Genomic DNA, 21,375 nt, shown 5'->3' on the forward strand with positions numbered 1-21,375 from the left:
ATGCAAACACACCTAAATTATAAAAATAATTTACATTCACCCTGTTTCCCCGAAAATAAGACCTAACCAGACCATCAGCTCTAATTTTTGGAACAAAAATTAATATAAGACCTGGTCTTATTTTACTATAATATAAAACCGGGTCAATATAATATAGTATAATATAATACCGGGTCTTATATTAATTTTTGCTCCAAAAGATGCATTAGAGCTGATGGTCTGGCTAGATCTTATTTTCGGAGAAACATGGTAATCATTTAATGCTTTTTCTACATATTGCTAATTTTACTTCATATTGTAGTCATATGCCTTATGTTTTGAATCCATTCTAATCATTTCACATTTCATTTTTTATTTGTACTGTTAATAATAGCACATATTACAATGTTTGCTGTCTTTTGATTCTGAATAAAGACCTCATTATTAGTAAAGACCCTAATATTTTCCTCACCATTAATCAATGGTTAGGGCTGGGGAAACTCACATCATATTTCCTTCTGACTCTAAGCTAAAGTGAAAATAGCTCAGGCATTGGAGAAGTCAGTACAATGTAAAAATATGGAAATAAATAAAATAGAAGGTGGCAGAGCAGATTTCTCCCTCTCTTCATCCCTGAGGTCTGAATCATCTGAACTGAGAATTTAGTACAAGAAGGTACAACAGCACAGCCATACGTATAACACTCATACCCTTCACACAGCAGAATTCATGCTCTAGGAACAGTTTGCTGCATATTCATGGAGACAAATCAAGTCCCAGGGCTACAAATTTCCTGCAAATTCTGTGGGTTTTATTCCCCTGGAGGAGGATGGCACACAGACAGGCAGTCCCTGGAAAAGCAATCTTTCTGACTCTTGGAGATATGGATGTTTCTGGAGAGTGGGTCCCGCACTTACAACTTTGTGATCTGAGGCAGTGAAAAGGTTGAGATTTGCAAGAGCACACCGCATCACAACTCCTACAGTCACTAGACACACTGGGCAGTCAGAGCTGTGAGGATTGGAAACCCCGTTTTTGTCCGAGATTGACATCATGTTATCTTAGGGCTGCCCTATCCATTCACTCCTGCCCGTCCCAAGAAGTGCCCTATCTAGTACTTCCCATGGCTTCCTCTGAGAAAGAGAGAAAGAGAGAGAGAGAGAAAGATCTTATGATATGTCAGACTCTGTGCTACAATCTTTTATAGGGAGTCTCACTTAATATTCATAATAATCCTCTGAGACAGGTTATACTAATATCCCTATTTTAAAGATACGGAAACTGAGGCTCCTGAAATACAAATTACTTAGTCCATGTCACAGAGACATGACACATACAATTATGTCCATACATTTGCTCTTTTTTCCTGTTGCTGTATGGGGGTAAAATTCCTCAAAACAGACAAAGACTTAATGGTAGAGTTACTGTGATTTATTACTTTTGAAAGGTAAATTTGGGAACTTTAATAATTATGCTTGGACAAGAGGAATAAACTGGGATTGTCTTGGGCAAAACAAGACATGTTGACATTTTCCTTAGAGGCTACTCTTTTAACCATACTCTGCATTAATGTCAGACTTGATAAGATCTGAAACTTTTCTTATGTAATGTCTCCTTTGATCTTCACACCAACCCTCTGAGGAAGACAGAACACTAGGCTCAAAAGGTTTAAGAGACATTCAGGCTGTCATGTACTCAGAGTCAAGTGCTCTGATGGCAGCATCACACCACCTCTCCCAAGCAATATGCTTAGAGGGACGTTTTCACAAACAGTGACCAAAGGTGGAAGTTACAGACCTCGCAGTAAGTGTGTAGAGGACACACATGGCGCAGGGACGCGTCTCTGGTGTTCCTCAGTCGCAGCATCGAGGCTACCTGCTTCCTCTAGCTAAAGGCAGACCTCTTTAATCCACATCATACTGAATGAGCTGGAGTCACATCACCAGGGGATTTGGTTTGCAAGATTGTAGGGCCCCGGAGATTTGGGGAAGAGGAACTCGTTTTCCTGTGGTGAAGAAATATGTACTTGAAATTCAAAATTTCCTTTAATTTCACATTAGTTTATTTTTGTCTAATAAGTAAAGCTATATATATATACATATACATAAGTATATATGTATATATATATATATATATACATATATATAGTGCATTCATATATGTGTCTATCATTAATTACATATATAATTTAAAATAACTGTATTATGTGATCTTATTGCCATAAAATTATTCAGTCTCAGTATACAACCATTCATTCAGCTAACCATTTATTCTTCATAAACAAAGTAATAACTAGAATAACTTTGATCAAACAAAAAATACTAACATTTCCTCCTGGTTGGAAAAAGCTATTTTGGGTACTTTCTGCTTTGTTCTATTTTATTTTTCACTTTTCTACATAGGTTAAAATTTCATAATAACCATGTTAACTTTTTTAAAGATGTAATATTTAAAAAAGAAAAAGAATTAAGGTTGTTTTCAAAGTCAAACGGTTAATGAAAGATCTGTACCCTGCTTCCTGTGTGGGTTGTCCGCATTATGAAACCCCAACCAAATTCATTCCCTGCAACTTAGGGTCACCGTAAGTTTCTCTTTGCCAAGAAAAGTATTAGTTTAAGTCTGTTGTCCCAGTAAAGTTATTAACAGCATCTCTTTTCTCGTTAAAGTGTCCTTGTTTGTGAGATAAATATAAGGACATTGTAGCAGGTTGGGTCCTTCAGGAGACACAGACTCTGACAAAGAGTTCAGTGTGCAGGATATTTATATAGAAGTGCCCTTGTAATCATCACCTGTGGAAAAGAGAGGAAAGAAACAGGATTAGGTAGAAAATGAGCTGGGGTGCAGGCCCAGCAACAGCTTTGACTGGTCCCCCGGGGAGGACTGACATGCACTGGTCAGTCACTGGATATGGGCCACCTTGATAGAGGTATGACGTGGGAGGGGAAGCAGTTTGGAGCGAAAGACTTGCACTACTGGTGTTGAGGATATGTGTGGTCATAGAGGTTAATAAAATTCACTTAAGTGGCGTTAGGCTCCTTTGCTGTACCTTCCCCCGTAATTATGCCTTGTAATTGCACAAAAAGAACAATGACAGCTTTCTCTGAAGTCCTTCCAGCTGAAGACTTTCCCTGCTGGAGAGAACAGCCAAGGTTTCTATTTCCCATTTCCTTCTCTGGGGGGGGGGGGGGGGGTAATGTTTTTTAAACACACATGTGTGTGCATGCGCACACACTACGTCAATACCACCAGCACCAACATACCAACATCAATATAAAAATTGTTGTTACCCTGATGGCCTTAGGGGGTCAGACCCTAGAAGGAGTTTTCTGTCTCCTTCAAATTCACATTTTTCTTGACTGAGACATTTTCAATTAATTTCTAGAAGTAGACCTCAAATTATAGGGAGGGTTCTTCCAAGCTATTCTATCTCAAGTCTTTTATTAAAAGGTGTATCTGGATTTTTCTTTTGTTTCTTTACATTCTACTTTTTCCCCTTCTCATTCTGAATTTATTATGTTGCTAATAAAAATAGATACTCTCATCAATAACCCTAAAAATTGGTAATATTATTACACCCATTTTAAATATGAAGATTCCTAGATGCAATGATATTAAGTAATTGCCCAAAGGTTATTCAAGCTGGAAAGGAGCTGGGGTTCACATCAAGTCTGTCTGGCTCCAGAGCTCATTCTGTTCACCGTTAAGATACAATTGCCTTCCCTGCTAAAAAGTCACAATTTTGGGGCCGGCCTCGTGGCTCAGGCGGTTGGAGCTCCATGCTCCTAACTCCGAAGGCTGCCGGTTCGATTCCCACATGGGCCAGTGGGCTCTCAACCGCAAGGTTGCCAGTTCAATTCCTCAAGTCCCGCAAGGGATGGTGGGCAGCGCCCTCTGCAACTAAGATTGAACACCGCACCTTGACCTGAGCTCCCGCTGAGTTCCCGGATGGTTCAGTTGGTTGGAGCGCGTCCTCTCAACCATGGGCTGTGCCCCCTGCAACTAGAAATGGCAACTGGATCTGGAGCTGAGCTGCGCCCTCCACAACTAAGCCTGAAAGGACAACAACTTGACTTGGAAAAAAGGCCTGGAAGTATACACTGTTCCCCAATTAAAAAAAAAAAGTTCCCAATTAAAAAAAAAAAAAAAAAGAAAAGTCACATTTTAATATAGGCAACCTCACAGAGTGGAAACTCTCCCTACCTCTCCTGTTTCATTGACACAGAAAACAACTGACTCAGCTTACAAGAGCTGATCTAAATGTGAATGCTCTAGAAGAGGCCTTTGAACCACCCACGTTCTTTCTGGGTGGTGGAGATGTGTGGGTCATGATGATGTGCGGATTACCCAACTCACAATAACTCATGTTGTGGTAACAATCAGTCCTTTCCAGGGTGGATTGTGCAGTGTTTAAAAATAGGGTTCAGGAAAATATGTGTTATTTAGCAAACCATTATTAAAGCTTTAGGAAAAAAAAAAAGATCCATCATTTGTCTTTAATTTCAGTTTTTTTCTTCTGGTCCCTAATTTGGGCCCAGGGTTTTCTCGCTAATTGTATAAATGAGATTAATGACTTCATACCAGCTGAGAACATAAAGTACTTAAGAACTCTAGCCATATGACACATTATTATAGCAGCAAAGGGTGAGGTATTTAGCATATATATAGTTCTTTATTTGCAGTGTGCCTATTCTGATTGCATATTCACACACATATTATAATCCTAATCATCACTTTGTGCTTTTCTATTTGTTATGCTTGTATGTATTTGCAGCATTTAAAATTTGTAATATCAAGTAAAACTAATGTTCATGAAAGCCTGCAGCTGCCTGCCCTGTGTGGTTTGGTGCTGCATTTGTTCATAGAGCCTTTGCCTCCTCTGCTGAGAATCCTCAACCCAAGTCTCCCAGCTGGCTGGGGCGGGGGGGTTGGGGGGAGCTATTTGGAACCAGGGTCTGAATCAGTCAACCTCTGTTGATGGAGCCTGGAATAATGCTCTGGGGTTATTTGGTTCATTGAGCGGCTCTGTGAAGAGCAGCTTCTCCATTGAGAAGTCTGTTTCTAGCTACAAATTGTATGGCCTTCAAGCCCATTAAATAGTCTTAGACTTTTCTTGAGGTGCCCTGAGTTCTAATTGACTGACTCCAACCTGACAGTGATCAAGGAAAACGCAGAGTAGACTATGGCGCTTTTTCATACCTTTCCATTGAAAGCCATTTATGACTCTTCAAGTTTTTGTGTATTAAGTGATGATGATGATGACGATATAATATCAACAACAATAAGAATAATAGAATAAATATTACCCAAGCAGTTGGGTAAGTGCTGTATATATAAAGTCTTGTTTATTCCTCAGAAAGCCTTTTGAGTTCATTAGTAATATTATTCCCATTACAGAGGAGGAAAGTGTTTTGCCTATGGTCCCATATCTAGGAAGGCCTATACTATTAATAGTAGTAATCAGACCCAGGAAAAATGGACTCCAAAACAACCATGAAACCTTACATTTCACTTCAAATCATTGCATCTCACAGAGAGAGAATTTCATGCTGGTTATTGAAAACAGACTATGTCATCTATCATCTGCTTGTACATTCAAATTGTTCGGATGTTTACAGTTTAAAAGTCAAGGAATTACCCCTAGCAATACATTCCTCTCTGTCTTCCCATTTATTTTTGTCCCGTTTTTCTTTTCTTTTCTTTTTTTTTTTTTTTACATTTTAAGAACAATCTCCCACTTTCTCAGCATTGGGCTTTTCCTGTACAGGTAGAATTCAGAGTTTATACTTCAGCTCTTTCTGCCACATATTTTAGCAGGATTTAAATATCTTGGGAGTGTTGCTATTTAATGACATATTTGGGTAATGAGATAATATCTAGCAAGTGATGTTTATATTTTTTCTATAAAGAATGTGAACTTCATTGAGATTTGGGAAATTGCAACCTCTTGTTTATTTGCCCCTTCCTCTTCTACCCACTTATCTCTGGCTACTCTAGTTCCCTGATTCACTTCTGTATATAGGACAGTGACATGAGATGTAGAGTCATACTTGGGGTGGTAACTTAATGAAATACTTCTCTACCCATTGAGGTAGGCATTTATCTGGCTTCTGGAGGTGAGGTGACAGAGAGTGAGGGGGGTCTCTAAAGCCCAGCTGTTACCAAGGGAGCAGGATTTTTTTGTTTTGTTTGTTTGTTTTGTAGATTCAGAGAATCTGCAAAATTAACTCTTCTCTTCTTCAATACCAGTGAAGACTAGGGTGTTCTTTGTGAGGAAGGAGAGAGGACCTCTTTTTGAGCACTTACTGTGTGCTAGGTCCTTTAAGACTTATTGCATGGAAAGCCCATTGCTTTTTTCCCCCCCCTTGTTTAGAATTGGGTGCCAAAACACTGCTTTGTGAGGCAAACAGATAGAAACAAACCCTAGAGAGCTCAGTTTGCAGAAGCATCACCATTCTTTTCTTTCTCATGGTCTTCATTGTCCAACTAAATGTTTTAGATGGAAGCCTTCTTGAATCTTTCCACTCTAGAATGCTGCAACACACACAGCTGCTGTGGAGTAAAGCTATTGCTCCTGTCTTTTCTCCTAAGTGATATTCCTAAATTCTCAGCATGGGCTTGAAACGTTTTCCTTTATTACTATCCCCTTCGATCTGAAAGTGAGAGGATCACATTGCTTTGAGTTCTTTTTACTATTATTCCTACTTTCCCCCCCAAAGTCAAAACAGAATACCATGTGGCTGAGCAATGTACTCAGTGGTCTGCAGTTGTGTGTCACAAGCCTGTTTTACAGTGTCATTCCTGTAAATACCACTTGGGAAAGTCTGTGTCACTTTTAGAGCTGCTGGAACTCAGAGCCTCAGACTGCTACCGTTTGTAACATCAAGTCAGACTGAATGAGTTCGTCTTTGACAGATTTAAAGTCTCTTGAGACCCATGGAAAGATCATCTAAAGGGCCTGAAGATTAACCGGTCTTCCACTCCTCAATAGGAAGTGAGTAAAAACTGTCAGTGAGTAAAAAGCGTCAGCATGTTTAATCCCATAAATCTGTCAGCAAGATGAACTCTCTATGTACATGAAATTAAGCAAATCATTTTTTCTGTAATTTGAATTTGAATTATGTACTCTGTATTATAGATAAATGAACTAATTCCCCGCTGGTTACCACACTTGTGGTACACACTTGTGGATGTTTTTTCATTTCAACTTGTTTTTGAGTCCTTTGTCAGGGTGACAATTGACCAAGTATCAGGTTAAAAAATAAATAAATCTGTAATTGTTGAGTGCAAACCACGTTTGATTACCCCCAGTGAGCTATAATTGGTGATACTGACAACTCCTTGACTTTCATTGATTTGTCTATTCAGCTGAAAACATTGATGACACTTATTTCACCTACACTGTGCCTCTTTTTTTTATGAAACAGTTTGTGTAGTGAAAAGAACATTAGGAAAAAATATCAGTTAAAAGTTTCATGCTGGGCAGCCGGTTGGCTCAGCTGGTTAGAGTGCAGTGCTCATAACACCAAGGTCGTCGGTTTGATTCCCACATGGGCCAGTGAGCTGCGCCCTCCACAACTAGATTGAAAACAACAACTTGACTTGGAGCTGATGGGTCCTAGAAAAACACTGTTCCCCAATAAAAAGGAAAAAAAAAAAAAAAAACAGGCCCAGTTTATTTTTTTTTTAAAAATGTTCCATGCACGTATCTGTGCTATTTTCCTGAAGGAAATGCACTTGGATATTTGTCATCTGCAAAGGCATCAGAATAGTGGTCAGATAATGATTGCCGGCCCCGCAGAGCCTCCACACGCAGTTATGTAGGTTGTACATCTCACAGGTGCACCCAGCCGAAGAGAAAAATGGTGTCTGGAATATTGTCCTACCACTTGCCAACTTGGCTACCCAAAGGAAGGGGTTACTTTTTCTAATTTACACAAAAACTCCATATGAACAAACAGAAGTCAGCTGTCATGTGCCAGGAACAAACTAGATGTTCTATAGACTGAATTACGATATAATGTGTACAAAACCCATAGAAAATATTTACTCATTTAACCATGCTAGAGAGATGGGAACAGAGGCTTAGAGAAGTGAAATAACGAAGCCAGAGCCACATAGCTAGTAGATGGACATGTTGGATTCCAAACCCTGGTCTCTGCCACTAGAGAGCTCTGTGTTTACACCCCTGGATTCTGAAGCCAATACAGCACCTCTGAAATGGTTGCCTAGGGAAAGCTGCTGTGTCATAGCTTAGATGAAGTGGGAAAAAGGTAGCTACTCTGTGAATTTCCCAGCCAGCCATAGAATTTTCTTTTCTTTCTTTCTTTCTTTTTTGTTGATTTCCCCAAATCACTCTCACAGCATCAACCACTGTACACTGGCTCCTCAAGTTAAATAAATGAATGAATGAATGAATGAATGAATGAATGTTAGTTTACTGCTCAAACTCTGTTTTCAGAATGAACAAAGGGCCACTTTTCCAGTCAGGACCCATTTTGTACCAGGAAAGACAAACAAGCTCAGATGCAGAGGGTGGATGGAGGGACCACAGTAAGTTTTCACTGGGACACAAAGAAAGCTGAATGCCAAGCCTCAGGCAGATTAAGATGTGAACGTCTCTTAATCACTTTTTCTCCTGGCTTCTCTGGGTCTCTTTCTCATATATTCCATTTTATTTTCCCTATCTGCTTTCTCTGGGACTCTAATCCTTCATAATTCTGTGTGTACATGTTTTGATACTGGGAGTCCCAATCTTGACTCTGTAGCGCCTATCACATCCACCATTTGGAATTTAATTTTGTGTCTCCTGATTCAAATTCCCACCATTGGGGATCCCAGTGACTTACACTTCTTTCCATGCTAGATATCCTACTCAGGTACCTCCTGTTATGTTTATGTCGATCTGGTTTCTGCAGAGATCTAGTTTCTGCAGGAATTTAGGATTGGGGCACATGGCATAACACACATTCCAAGGTGCCAAGAATTGGGAGCCTACATTAGTGGGCATTGATTGGCAGTTTCCTAAAATAGACTGCATATACTTTCCAGATTCTCTAGCTGATGTGACACTTAAGAAGTGTCATTAACAGATCCCATCCATGGCAAAGGCTACAATAGCCAGAGTCTTATTGCAAGGATGAAGTTTGACAAGATAAAATAATAAACAAGTGTTATTGCAAGGATGAAGAGAACGGAATGGCTGTTAGATTTCAAGGGGGAAAAATCTGGCTGTCTCTTTTTATTTTTTGGTGCCCATACTAATACCACCCCTTTAAAAATTCTAGCCTGACTAAAATCATTGGCCAATGGAATAACAGTGCCTTCAGACACCTGCATGTCAGATCTGATATGAAGCTAGGTGCTAATTGTCACCCTCTGCTTACAACCTCCTTTGGCAGCTGGTCTGCAGCCTCACTGAAGTAGCCCCTTTGGATTGTAGTTATTAGGTAGCCTACTGAGGGGCAATCGAACTTCAGATGGCCTTTTTTGCTCTGGCCTGGAACACTCTTGAGTTCATCTATTCACGTCCAGGCTCACCTTTCTTTCTTTTTTCCCCTTCATCTAATATGTATGGAGCATTTATTTAAGTCAGGCACTACGTTTAGTTCTTCTCCTGCACTAGCTCATTTAATCCTCAAAATGACCCTCTGTGGTAGCTAATATCATTATCTGTATTTACAGAGAATAAATTAAAGTTTTGGAGAGACAAATATAACATACAAGATGACCCAGAAAGTAGGAGGCATAGATGAAACGTAAACCCAAACTCTGGAGCCTATACTCTGATGCACCACACAACATTGGTCAGTGGCAAAATACCACATGAGAGCACCAAACACTGAATGTCCTGTACATGAGGCAACTTACTTGTTTCTCCAGTGGTTACATGTCTAAGAGTTGTTGTAGGATAACATGAAATATATCATTTAGTGCAGTGCCTGGCACTAAGCAAGTACTCTCCAAATCATAGCTAATACAATAACATCACTGTCCTTAGTAGCTATAATGAGGAATAATAATGTTTCTATGTAATAGTTAAAGATCTTTGTCCAAGACACCCGGCTATCTCCCATCTTTCATTTAGCTCCATATGAGCTTTGTCCTATTTAGTTTCTCTCACCCAGTTTCCCCAGGGGCTTCCTGAAGGGCAGGGCCTGCCTTGGAGGGAGCTGTCCTCCTCAGTGAGTCAGGCTGGGCACAGGAGATTGTGATTGCATTAGACTGGTGCCTGGATCAGCAAAGCCAAATCTTATCATCAACTATCTCAGAAAGCTGTCCCTCCAGAGGCATAGCCTGGCTGATCTCTGCCAAGATGGGACCCATCTTGATTTCTTCAAACAACAGCTATTCCTAATTAATGAGATCCAAGGACATGTCCATCATCCACCACCCTAATTTAATGAAATATATCCTTAACTGAAACAGTGGTGCTTCATCTGAGGACAAACTAACTTCCTCTGAACTGGAATTTCACTGACAAAATGAGGTAAACAGCCAAGCAATTCTTCTGGTTTATCTGAAGCATGGTGTCACGATTGCTTAAAAAAACCAAACGGTGCCAATTTAAACACCAAGAAGTCAAGAAAATATTCCTTATGAAACTTCTACAAAGGGGAAAGTGGGCAGATACCAAGTCCTGTGGCTTCTAAGTGGAATCAACACCCAATCACTGGCTGAGCAAGGGAAGAGAGGGGCAGAGTTTAGCTAATTGCTGTTCAATTATCATTAGAAAATCCACTAGACAGATCTGGGTAGAAGCAAAATGTTACAGCTTAAATGGGTACTTAGCCCAGAAATCCAGTGTATTGGTCTGTCGCTGCGTAACAAATTACCACTCATTGAGCAACTTAAAACACTGCTCATTTGCTAGTTCACAGCTCTGAAGGTCAGAAATTCAGACAACTGTAACAGGGTTCTCAGGTCAGGGTTTTACAAGGTGGAAATTAAGGTGTCAGGCTGCATTCTGATCTGGTGGAACTTCCCATTTATGCAGGATTTTGGCAGAATTCAGTTCTTTGCTAGCTATAGGGCTGGTGTCCCATTTCCTTGTTGGCTGTCAGCAGGAAGCCACTTTTAGCTCCTAGAGGCCAGGCATATTCCTTCACAGATGACACTCTCCGTCTTCAAAACCAGTGGGAAAATTTCTCATGTGTTAAATCCCTCTCAGACTTCTCATTTCTGACTTTTTTTTTTTTTTTTTTTTTGGCCTCTGATTTAAGAGGATCATGCGATTTTTGTGAGGCTCACCTAGATAATCTTTCTTTTTTAAGGTCAACTGATTGAGGACCATAATTACATCCACAAAACTCTTTATGCCTTTACCTACGTTAGTGTTTGGATATCTGGGAGAAAAATGTGTGGACACCAAGTGCCAGGAATTTTTGAATTCTGCCTGCCACATCAGGGATAAGGGTTATATGAATGTGAGGATTGGGAGGCCTCTTGTGTCATTCAGCTGGGGAGAACTCTTGCTGACTTATCAGCTGTAGGATTTCGGTGAATGTTTCCAGTAATTTACTATTTCAGACATTACAGAAATGCTATTCAGGTCATTTGAGTGGTCATGCAACACTTTGTATATGGAATGCTTGACTTAGACATCTTTTGCAACAAATAAAGGCAAGAGAATTTCCTTCAAAACAAAAAAAAAAATCGCTTTGTGGACCAGAATGTAAGCATCACAATTCAGTGAACTAATAACAATATTAGGTATAATAACTCTGTAATTACATATTTCACTTCCATTATCTTATTAAGTCTTCCTTCAAACAAGAAAAAAATCTGAAAAAGGTGATGTGGTGGTTTATGTTGTTTTAAAGTCAATGCTTCAGGGTTAGTGAGGAAGGAGGTAAATGTTAAAAATACAAATTTATGAGCCATATCTCAGAATTGATTGGATGAGAATTTCTGTGGGTGTGGCTTACGGACCTGCATTTTAAACAAGTTTCAAGAGTGATTTAGTTGCATTAAAAATGGCTGCTCTTTCTTTCCTTGTGATAAAACCTCATCATTTCTGAACTCTTCCCTTCCCCCTTCACTCCCTCTCCATCAGGGATATAGAATGGTACATCTTTTGGTAAAGTTGTAAAGTTGCAAAGAATAAGCTAGGTCTGCTTGGTTTACCTCATTTTCTTTTCCTTGCGGGACCTGCCTGAGGGGAGGAGGTTTCTGCTATACCCCTGCAGCAGACTCTTTCTTCCAGCCCCACATAAGCATGGGGGCTGCCTGGGTCTAAAGTGACCGGATTACAAATCGGCCTCATTCTTATATTTTGGGGGTTATTTGTCATAATCATTAGGTTCCTTTATAAGCTATATCCTCCAATTTAGCCTGTTTTATAATAAAGATATTTTGAGGTCCTAGAGGCCTTAGTGTTTTACTTTATTGCTCAGTTTTTTTCAAAACCCTGGTGGGGCAGAAGACGGTTGTTTAATGGGTTCTCAAAATTCCTAACACCTTTTATTAGCTCTTCTTCTGTTCTCTGCTAAGTTTGCTCATCATAAAAGAACACTCCTCCAAAAACAACATGTTTTCTCAGATCTTTTCACTTCCACCCATTCCCTCAGGTTGGAGAAGCACCTACTGTATACTGACAACCTCATTTTTTCCCCAGAAAGAGTATAAACCAGAATCGTTTCCCATAAATTACGAACTCTCTTTTCTCTGCCAACTCTCCCTCCCCCAGCCTAGTTTCCTCACAATTCTTTTCTTTTTATTCCGTATTCTAGTACAGAATTTGTTCTTCAAGCAGAAAGATGATTTTTCTTTTCATTAGATCTTATTTTAAATCAGAAATCCCTTCATTTATTTATGTCAAAGTAGGAGACCGTCTGAGTGCCCCAGCTGACCCCATTACAGGGGACACCAGAGCCAGGAAAATCTCTTCCTTTAAGGCCTCTAGCAAATAAATTCCCTTCCATGGAGTTTTTCTCTTTCCTTGACCAATCAGCTCCTTCCACGCACCTCCCCAAGACATGTTACATGCAACTTTCTTGGAAAATGTTAATATTTTGTTGTAATCACTAAATTGTGAGTTTCTTAAAGCGAAGAAATGTATTATGTTATTTTCTTTAATCTTTGGAGAAGCTAGCATAATGCCAGGGAAAGAGTTGTTGTGTGACAAATGTATATTTCATGTGAAATTCCTGGAATGTCTTAATATTATTTGTGATCATGCAAGTAATACATACAACTATATAAAAGTATAGAAATATAAAAATAAGAAAAAAATAATATACCATATTTGTTGTTGTATTTTAACAATTTAAAAGTTGGATAAATATAATTTTGTAGTTAAGTAAAACTTACCATGATATGAATCCCTCCCAATGTTATAAGAACTAAAAAATAAGTAATATTTGAATAACATTCCAATGGATTTACTAATAAACATTTTATCACTTCTAATTTGACTATAGATTGCACTAAAGATATTTTCTTATTTTTATATTTCTATACTTTTATATAGTTGTATGTATTACTTGCATGATCACAAATAATATTAAGACATTCCAGGTTCTGAGTACATAGAAGGAGGACACCTGACCTGGATGAAACCAGTAGAAGTATACACATAGCTAGAACCAAGAGGCCTGTTGTTATGTCATTCCTGACTAGCGTGATACTTGTACACTATTAAGGAATAGGTGATACCGTAGGTGAAATTAAATGACTTGGAAACAACCCCTCTTGGAAGGAGAACCAAATTTTCATAGACAGTGTTTCTTGCATGAAAGAGGGCCCAGGTTTACCCACTTGTTATAATAATAATAATTTCCCTATGCAAATGTATATCCTTAAAGGAAAACAGAAAAGAACAAAGTAATCCTTTTACATATAATTAATATTCCCATCAACTTCCACCCTAATGAAAGAAAAAGTTTAGGGATATATTCACAAACATTTTAGCTGAGTCAAATACTTTTGTTTGATGCCTGTTCAGGCAATAACCAGGCAGCAAGCCACTTGTGGCTTAATTACTAGATCATATTAAAACAAGGCAATTTAATTGCAATTAGTGTTAGAATAATTTATTCATAAAATGCCAGTATATGTACTTATTTCCTATAATCCATTACTTCCAGCCTGGTACTATGTGTGCTCCATTAAATTATAAAGTACAAGGTCATTAACCTACAATTCTGCTTGCAATCATGTTTCTAGATTGCATTCTGTTTGCTCTTTGGTTAGGATTAAATTGTTAACCCTCTTAGGTCATTTATCTTTAGCTGTTTAATTTCTCTGTGAGCATCTAAAGGCTCTTATTATTGCTAATTAAACAGGTGTGACCTGCTCAGAAAACAGTTGGCTTTCCTTGAACATCTGGTAGGGATCCAAAATCGAGGCAGTTCTCTTTAGCTTTCATTGTTCCTCATAATTGACTCACGTCATTAATGATTCTGAAATTGTAACACACGCCTGCATGTTCTGGAGTATTAAAGTTTTGGAGGCCTTTACAGAAGCATTTGGCACATGGAAAAGTACACACATACAGGCATTCTTTTTTTTTTTTTTTTTCCTGAGTCCCGGCTAGACTTATTCTTTGGTTGTTCAGGGATGATCGGTTGAGCATACACATAATAAATCTAGAGTGAGGTTTTTCAGGCAAGGAGCTTCACATAGAGAAAACCCCATGTTTCACCAGCACAGAATACATGCACCCCTAGTTAAGGACAGCATTCTATATATCTTTCTAAGTATACTTGTTTGAGAGGAAGTAGATGGTTCAATTCAAACTCACCCACCCTGTTAGCAGATTGACTGCTTGTTGATAGAAGGGAGAAATCCAATTTATTAACTTCATCCTGCTGAAGTAGCAGGGCAGGATGAGATAGAAATTTTTAGATGCATGGCCCCCAGCACTTCAAGAAAGGTACTACTACAAATACCATTTTATATAGCCAGAGAACTGAGGCCTAGAGATAAAGTTACTTGCCCAAGATAGCTGGCATAGAATTCAAACCTAGGTTTCCAGGATTCTAAGGCTCAATATAATACCACACGCTCTCTTTTCCCCTTTCTCATTACCATAGCAGAACAGTCAATATTCCAGGAACCAGTTAACCTGTCCGAAAATTAACTAGATTTTACTTTATTTTTTTTCTTTCTTTCTATTTCACATTCTTGCTATTCTTTATAAAGCAAGAGATTTCCTGAGAGGCGCAGAGAGAAAATGTAAGGCAGTCTGTGTTTGTGCTGTGGTATGTCACCTGAACGACCGCCCTTCAGGATTAAGGCATCCACTAAACCAGCTTCAGGAAATGCTGCTGCTGATGGATCTCAGTTGAGTTTCTCCACAGAAAATGCCGTTGGCCAAAAGGAGCTGCTTTACCCACATTCATAACCCCATCCACTGCACTCTCCATCTAATGGCAAGACTGATATAGGGAAATCAAGTTCTGGCCCTTGCCTCAGTTAGGGATATTCCTGTCTGTCCCAAATTTAGAGCTCCCGGTGTGATTAGCTGAGGAGTCTATTGTAACTGAATCACAGTCCAACTTCTTCCTCTCTCTGTCCCTGCACCCCTCATTCCCATATAAGTGTTCTTATGAAACACACTCCCAAGTAAAAGCACCCGTGCGCCAATGTGCCTCTCAGAGTCTATTCTGACTTTGCCACTTGAAGTAGAAGGCGTCAGAAATGGTCCTAGAGAACATTCTAAACTGGCGTTTTGGAATAGGATTACCCACCCGCTGGCAGGGAGAACTCCATCCCTGATAAAAGGTGGGCTATGGATAGGCTCCTTGACGCCTTTGTGTGCATGTGTTTCAGTTTCACAGCAGTGAAATGGGATGGGATAATTGTGATGAAGAGAATGTACTGGCAGGTTAACTATCTCTGGTGTCTGAGAAGGACAGAGAAAGCAGTTCTTACAGGAACAATGGGACAGGATGTAGCTCGGGTTCCTCGCTGTGGTGTAGAAAGACAATGAACTACTGAGGGTGGTTGACCACTGGTTTAAAGATAAGGGCAACGGGTTTTCCAATCAGAAAACAGACGATCTCTGAGGATCAAGCCTGCTACTCAATTACAAGGGGAGCAGAAGTTTAGAAAAGGTTGAATCCTCAAAAATATCAAGCCTCCTCCGCTGGGACAGAGCCCTGACTGTGACACCCTGAGAATCTGATTGTAGAGCATATAGGGGTAGCCCCATTAGCCATTAGTCCCAGTGACCCATTGGGGAATTTGTGCTTTCCATCTCTGCAACTCTATTTCTAGAGATCTAGAGGCCACCAAAAATCCCACTTACCTTATCTTGTCACTGTGAGCACACAATTGAATTAGGTAATTCCTGAAAAGTGATTTTGTACGGTGTTCAACATACAGTGAACACTCCATATGATTTATAGTTTGGATGTTTGATTGAACAGGGGTAAAATCTCTTTTACAGTTTGAGGCTTAGGTTGACATACAAATTACCTTTCAAAAAGTGAAATAGTTAATTCACATTATATTTAAGTACTTAGATTTATATGACTAAAACTCACACTAAAACGAAGATGACTAAAAGCTGCATCTGTTGATGTCCTCACACTTTGTAAAAAATGTGAAAAGAAGAAAACTGTGGGCTGAATTGTGTTGCCACCCTCCCCCCAAAAAAAGACCCAAACATTTTGAAGTCCTAACTCCCAGTACCTCAGAATATGACTTTATTTAGAGGGTATTTATAGAGGATATTAAGTTAAAAAAGGGTCAGTAGAGTGGTTCCTAATCCAGTATGATTTTTGTACTCAGAAGAAGAGAAAATTTGGATACAGATACACACAAAGGGAAGATGATGTAAGACTCAAGGAGAATACACTGTGTACAGGCCAAGGAGAGAAGACTGGAACAGACCTTTCCGTCATGGCCCTCAGAACCAACACCTTGCTCATGGACATCTAGCCTCCAGAACTGTGAGCCACACTTCTGTTTTATCAGTCACCGTGTCTGTGCTACTTTGTGAGAGCAGCTCTAGACAATTAGATAGACATTCCTAATTTTCTGGTAAAGGCCATTTTTATTTTCCTTTTTACCTTGTGAGGGGCACTAGACTCATTTGATTTCTGTTAGGCATACTTGAAGGAATTAAACCAGACTCATAATAAGGATTACACTTTTTGCGGCACAATGAAGATTTTTTGCCTGGATGATCAGAGTTAAATATTGGACTAACCAAGGAAATAAGGAGGAAAAAAAATGTCTCCTTAGTGAATGGCAAATCTGTTGATCTCTTGGTATATTTATGTAGATGTTCATGTTTACGAACATCAAATTGATTTTTTTCAGTGGAAAATTCTGGCTTAAAAATGTTTTCTTTTGTTATTCACTTGATATTACTTATTTAACTATAGTTTAAATGTTTCAGTAGAATTTCAATTAAGTCACATAATCACAGGACATGAAGGAACCGATATGTTGTGCTGTGTTTTGTTTTGTTTTCTTCCAAATTGGCTTTGCTCTCTTCAGAGTTAGAAGAGTAGGAAAAACAAAAGATTTCTCTGCCTCATGTGTTGAACTACTCTGTTCACTTCACTTATGATTAAGACAAAGTCACGTGTTGTTATAACTGTTTTAATGATGAGGAAAGAGTAATTTATAGATATTTAAGATTTTTCAGTGGCTTGTAGCCAGCAGATGGTAGAGACCATTAGCTTCCAAGTCATGGACTCCTCCTTGTCTGTTCTGAAGGGAAAGTAAATGCTGCTACTTCTGTTGTAAAAGCAGAAAAGCTTCAAGCTGCTACACAAACCAAACTTTGCTTTATTCAGGTAGGCCAGCAAATACATTGCCTTTTGCAGTGAGGGAGCCATTTTGCTGAAAGTTTTTTCTTTCTTTCCAAAGAGGAAAAAGTAGCCTCTAACAAAATAAAAGTATCAACAATAGTTCATGCTGCTCAATTTCTAGATAGGATCTTTTACTTTTCATCTTCAATAAGCAGACATGTTTTGCTCATAGATGTAAGTGATCTAATTTTGTATTTTGCTTTTATCATTAGCATTGCATAATCAATATTTATTCTTTGTTTCACTTGTTCAATTCTTTGAAGAATTTACTATAGGCCAGCTCCTGGCTAGTCCTTGGGGATATAGAAGAGGATTAAACATGCCCTTTGCCCTTGCAAATCTCACATTCTATGGAGTAAACAGATATGGAGACCCAAATGACAATACAAGGAGACAAGAGTTATAATTGATACTTCTGCCTGCTTAAGTCAAGGATACTTAGGACACAATGAAGGAGTGTCTCCTTGGCGGAAGTGGGAAGAAGTGTGGGACAGCATTTCTAAATGGCTAGAATATGTATGGAGGAGGGGTGCCAGGTTCTACAACTGGAGGGAGGAGCAAGGATGAGGCTTTAAACAATAAGCAAGAACTTTAAGCTCTGTTGTTTAGTTCATAGTCTCTGTAATTGGCAGTCAATGAAAGTAGCCCTTTTTCTCCACTGTCCTGTTCTGGCACCTGGTGCAAAGTCATACTATCACAGGGGGCAAGAAAGTGATTTACTAAAGGTATAGGGATCTGATGATCATGTTTTCAGAGCAATTTTGGATGTATGTCTGACTGCAAGTGAGCATATTTTAGATTAAAATGGTTAGAGGGAATCTAGAATAATTTACTACCTTTTAATGGTTTCTAGGGGCAGTGGATAAGATTACTGTTTTCTTATCATTCTGTTCTGCAGGTTCTGTCCTATTCTGGTAATTTAAATATGTATCTATCTGGCTTTAAAGTCCGGGTGCTTAATAGTAGTGCTGCAATTCTGACATGGTCTCTAGGCTTAATATTACACGATTCTGTAGGGTTGTTTTTCTCTGGCAACCCCATTCACAAAGTATGTGTTTTCACCACCACAGTGTTGACAAATGACCTCCCTCAGGCATGTCTACAATGTTGGCTGGACATCAGATTCATCTGGTGGTGTTTAAGAGTCCTGATACCTGATTAAGAAGTACAGATTGCCAGTTACAAAAAAAAGTACAGCACAGGGAATATAGTCGATAATATTGTAATAACTACGTGTGGTGTCAGATGGGTACTAGATTTATTGGGCTGATCGCTTCACAAGGTACATAAATGTCTAACCACTATCTGTACACCTGAAACTAGCATAATAGTCTATGTCAACTATAATTAAAACATAAATTTAAAAAATTAAAACTTAAAAATAAATAATCATCAATCAATCAATCAATCAAAGCCCTGACACCAAAGCCAAACCCATGACATATTAAATCAGATCTTTGATACCTGGAGATGGTACCAAGGTGTGTGAGTGAGTGTGTGTGTGTGTGTGTGTGTGTGTGTATCAAAATAGATAGGCATCAATATTTATGTATAATATATGTTTATTTATATGTTATGTATCTGATTATTCTAATGGGCAGTTAAGGTTAAGAATGACCTCTATGTGGCCATCAGCCATGAATCACTTATTTTGTTTTAAATTCACACTTTGGATGTTCTCTGTGTAGCTTCTGTGCACCTGTAAGTAGAGTGTCAAGCAGTGATCAGAACAACAAAAGGGAAAATACGTGGTCTCTGTTCTCTAGGGGGTGACATTTTGATTGAGGCCCAGGTCAAACCTATGAAACAGTTAAAATCAACAGATAATAGCAATTAATTGCCACATAAAAATGTCCATCTGTATATGCCTTTCTCTATGAAAGGGGTAACTGTACATTTATGTTTGCCTGGAGACAATAATGGCTTACACCTGTTTTCTTGGAATAATTATTAATGCACTCCATGCACTCTCAAGTTCCTAGTTTAGCTGAAAAATTAATATGCTCACCCTAAATATTAAATAATAAATCTGTGACAAACTATGGCATGGACCTGGGGAAGAAGCAGACATTGATGGGCAATTGTGGAGGAGCTGGCCAAGAGAGAAAGAGGAAATGATAGGGTGACTCACAAGAGTAAGTAAGGGAGTGATAGTGACCAATGGAAAGACAGTGAATGGAAGAGCCAGCCAGCACAAAGGACATTTAGAGACATGAATCCATCCCTGTAGATAGTAGGTGCAAACACTAGAAGCCACAGGGAATTCGTAAGAGCTTTCCTTATGTGGAAAATGCTATTGAGAGAGGTCAGTTTTACCTATGTCCAGTTTACCTGAACATGGAGTTCCCATAATTAAACTCTTGCTCTGATAGTACTCAATACAGTTCAAATAGCATTCTGCTCCCTCAGCCTGGGCATCTCCTCCATTTCCCTTCCCATGTCTCTTCCTGTCCCCTTTATCTAGGCTGTCTTTCATCCATCCTTTAAATATTAAATGTCACATTTTCAGGTAGACATTCACTCTGACACTGGGTTACCTCTATGAGGGGTCAGAACTGAATCGAGACTTTGTCCTGGGAGTTGGCCTGGACCAGTGGAGAAAAAACTGCAACTCAGGACTCACATAGAGTTATGTCCATTCTCATTTTCTTTCATGACTTCTTAACATGGTTTAAAGTTGGTATACCTTCAACTTATGGATAAATCCTATTGTCTCTGTAGAGCTTAAATTACAACATTTTTAAAAAAGACAACCATTAGAATCACCTTCTATATTCAGAGCAATAAAATAAAATCATTTTGCACAAATGAAATGGCAGCTTTAGCTTTTGCCTTGATTTTTTTTTCTTTGTCTGCAATAACTGTCTTTTGATCAGCCTGTCACTTTCCTCAGTGCCCACAGCCTATTCTCGACTCTAATTTTGGTTTGCTCAGCATTGATTAGCCCACCAATTCTTCTAGAGAATTTTTGTATAATACGATTGTCAACTCCAAAATAATGTGATTTGCCGAGAGATAGTCAGCATTATCATTGACAATAAAATGGCCACATTGGTAATGCGGTGACATCAACCAATATTTTAGACGAAGCTGGTATTTAACATGGTGAAGAAGATGTAGGTAGGTAATAGAGTAAATAGTTATCTATATGTAAACGATTTTGCAAGGCCAATACCTCTCCCTTATAGAGTCAAGACCAATAAAAGACATTAATTAATTCAATTTATAATTATTAAATACCAATAGAGTGCCCAGCTCTGTGCTCAGTCGTAAGCACCCAGCACGATCTCTAGTCCCCGTTTGACTTCATATTCTAGCTGCCTCATGTTCCACACAAAGGTCTACATGAAGTTGTTAAATAAATCACGAAACTAAGACATCATTTCCTACACTCTGCCACAACATAGTCTCTCCACTGGCTCCATGATCACCCGCCCACATGATATGAAGCAGCTAAGAGATGCTACATCTGCACCTCCAGAACTCTATTATATTTATTAACAATTATTTATTTATACAGAGAGTGCCAAAAGAAATGTACACACATTTTAAGAAAGGAAGAAACTGTTCTAAAATTGCAATAATATATACCGATAGCAAAAGATAAATACAAGTCACGTTTGACTTATGC

The sequence above is a fragment of the Rhinolophus sinicus genome, linkage group LG07 (assembly GCF_036562045.2).
Source record: "Rhinolophus sinicus isolate RSC01 linkage group LG07, ASM3656204v1, whole genome shotgun sequence".
Taxonomy (NCBI): domain Eukaryota; kingdom Metazoa; phylum Chordata; class Mammalia; order Chiroptera; family Rhinolophidae; genus Rhinolophus; species Rhinolophus sinicus.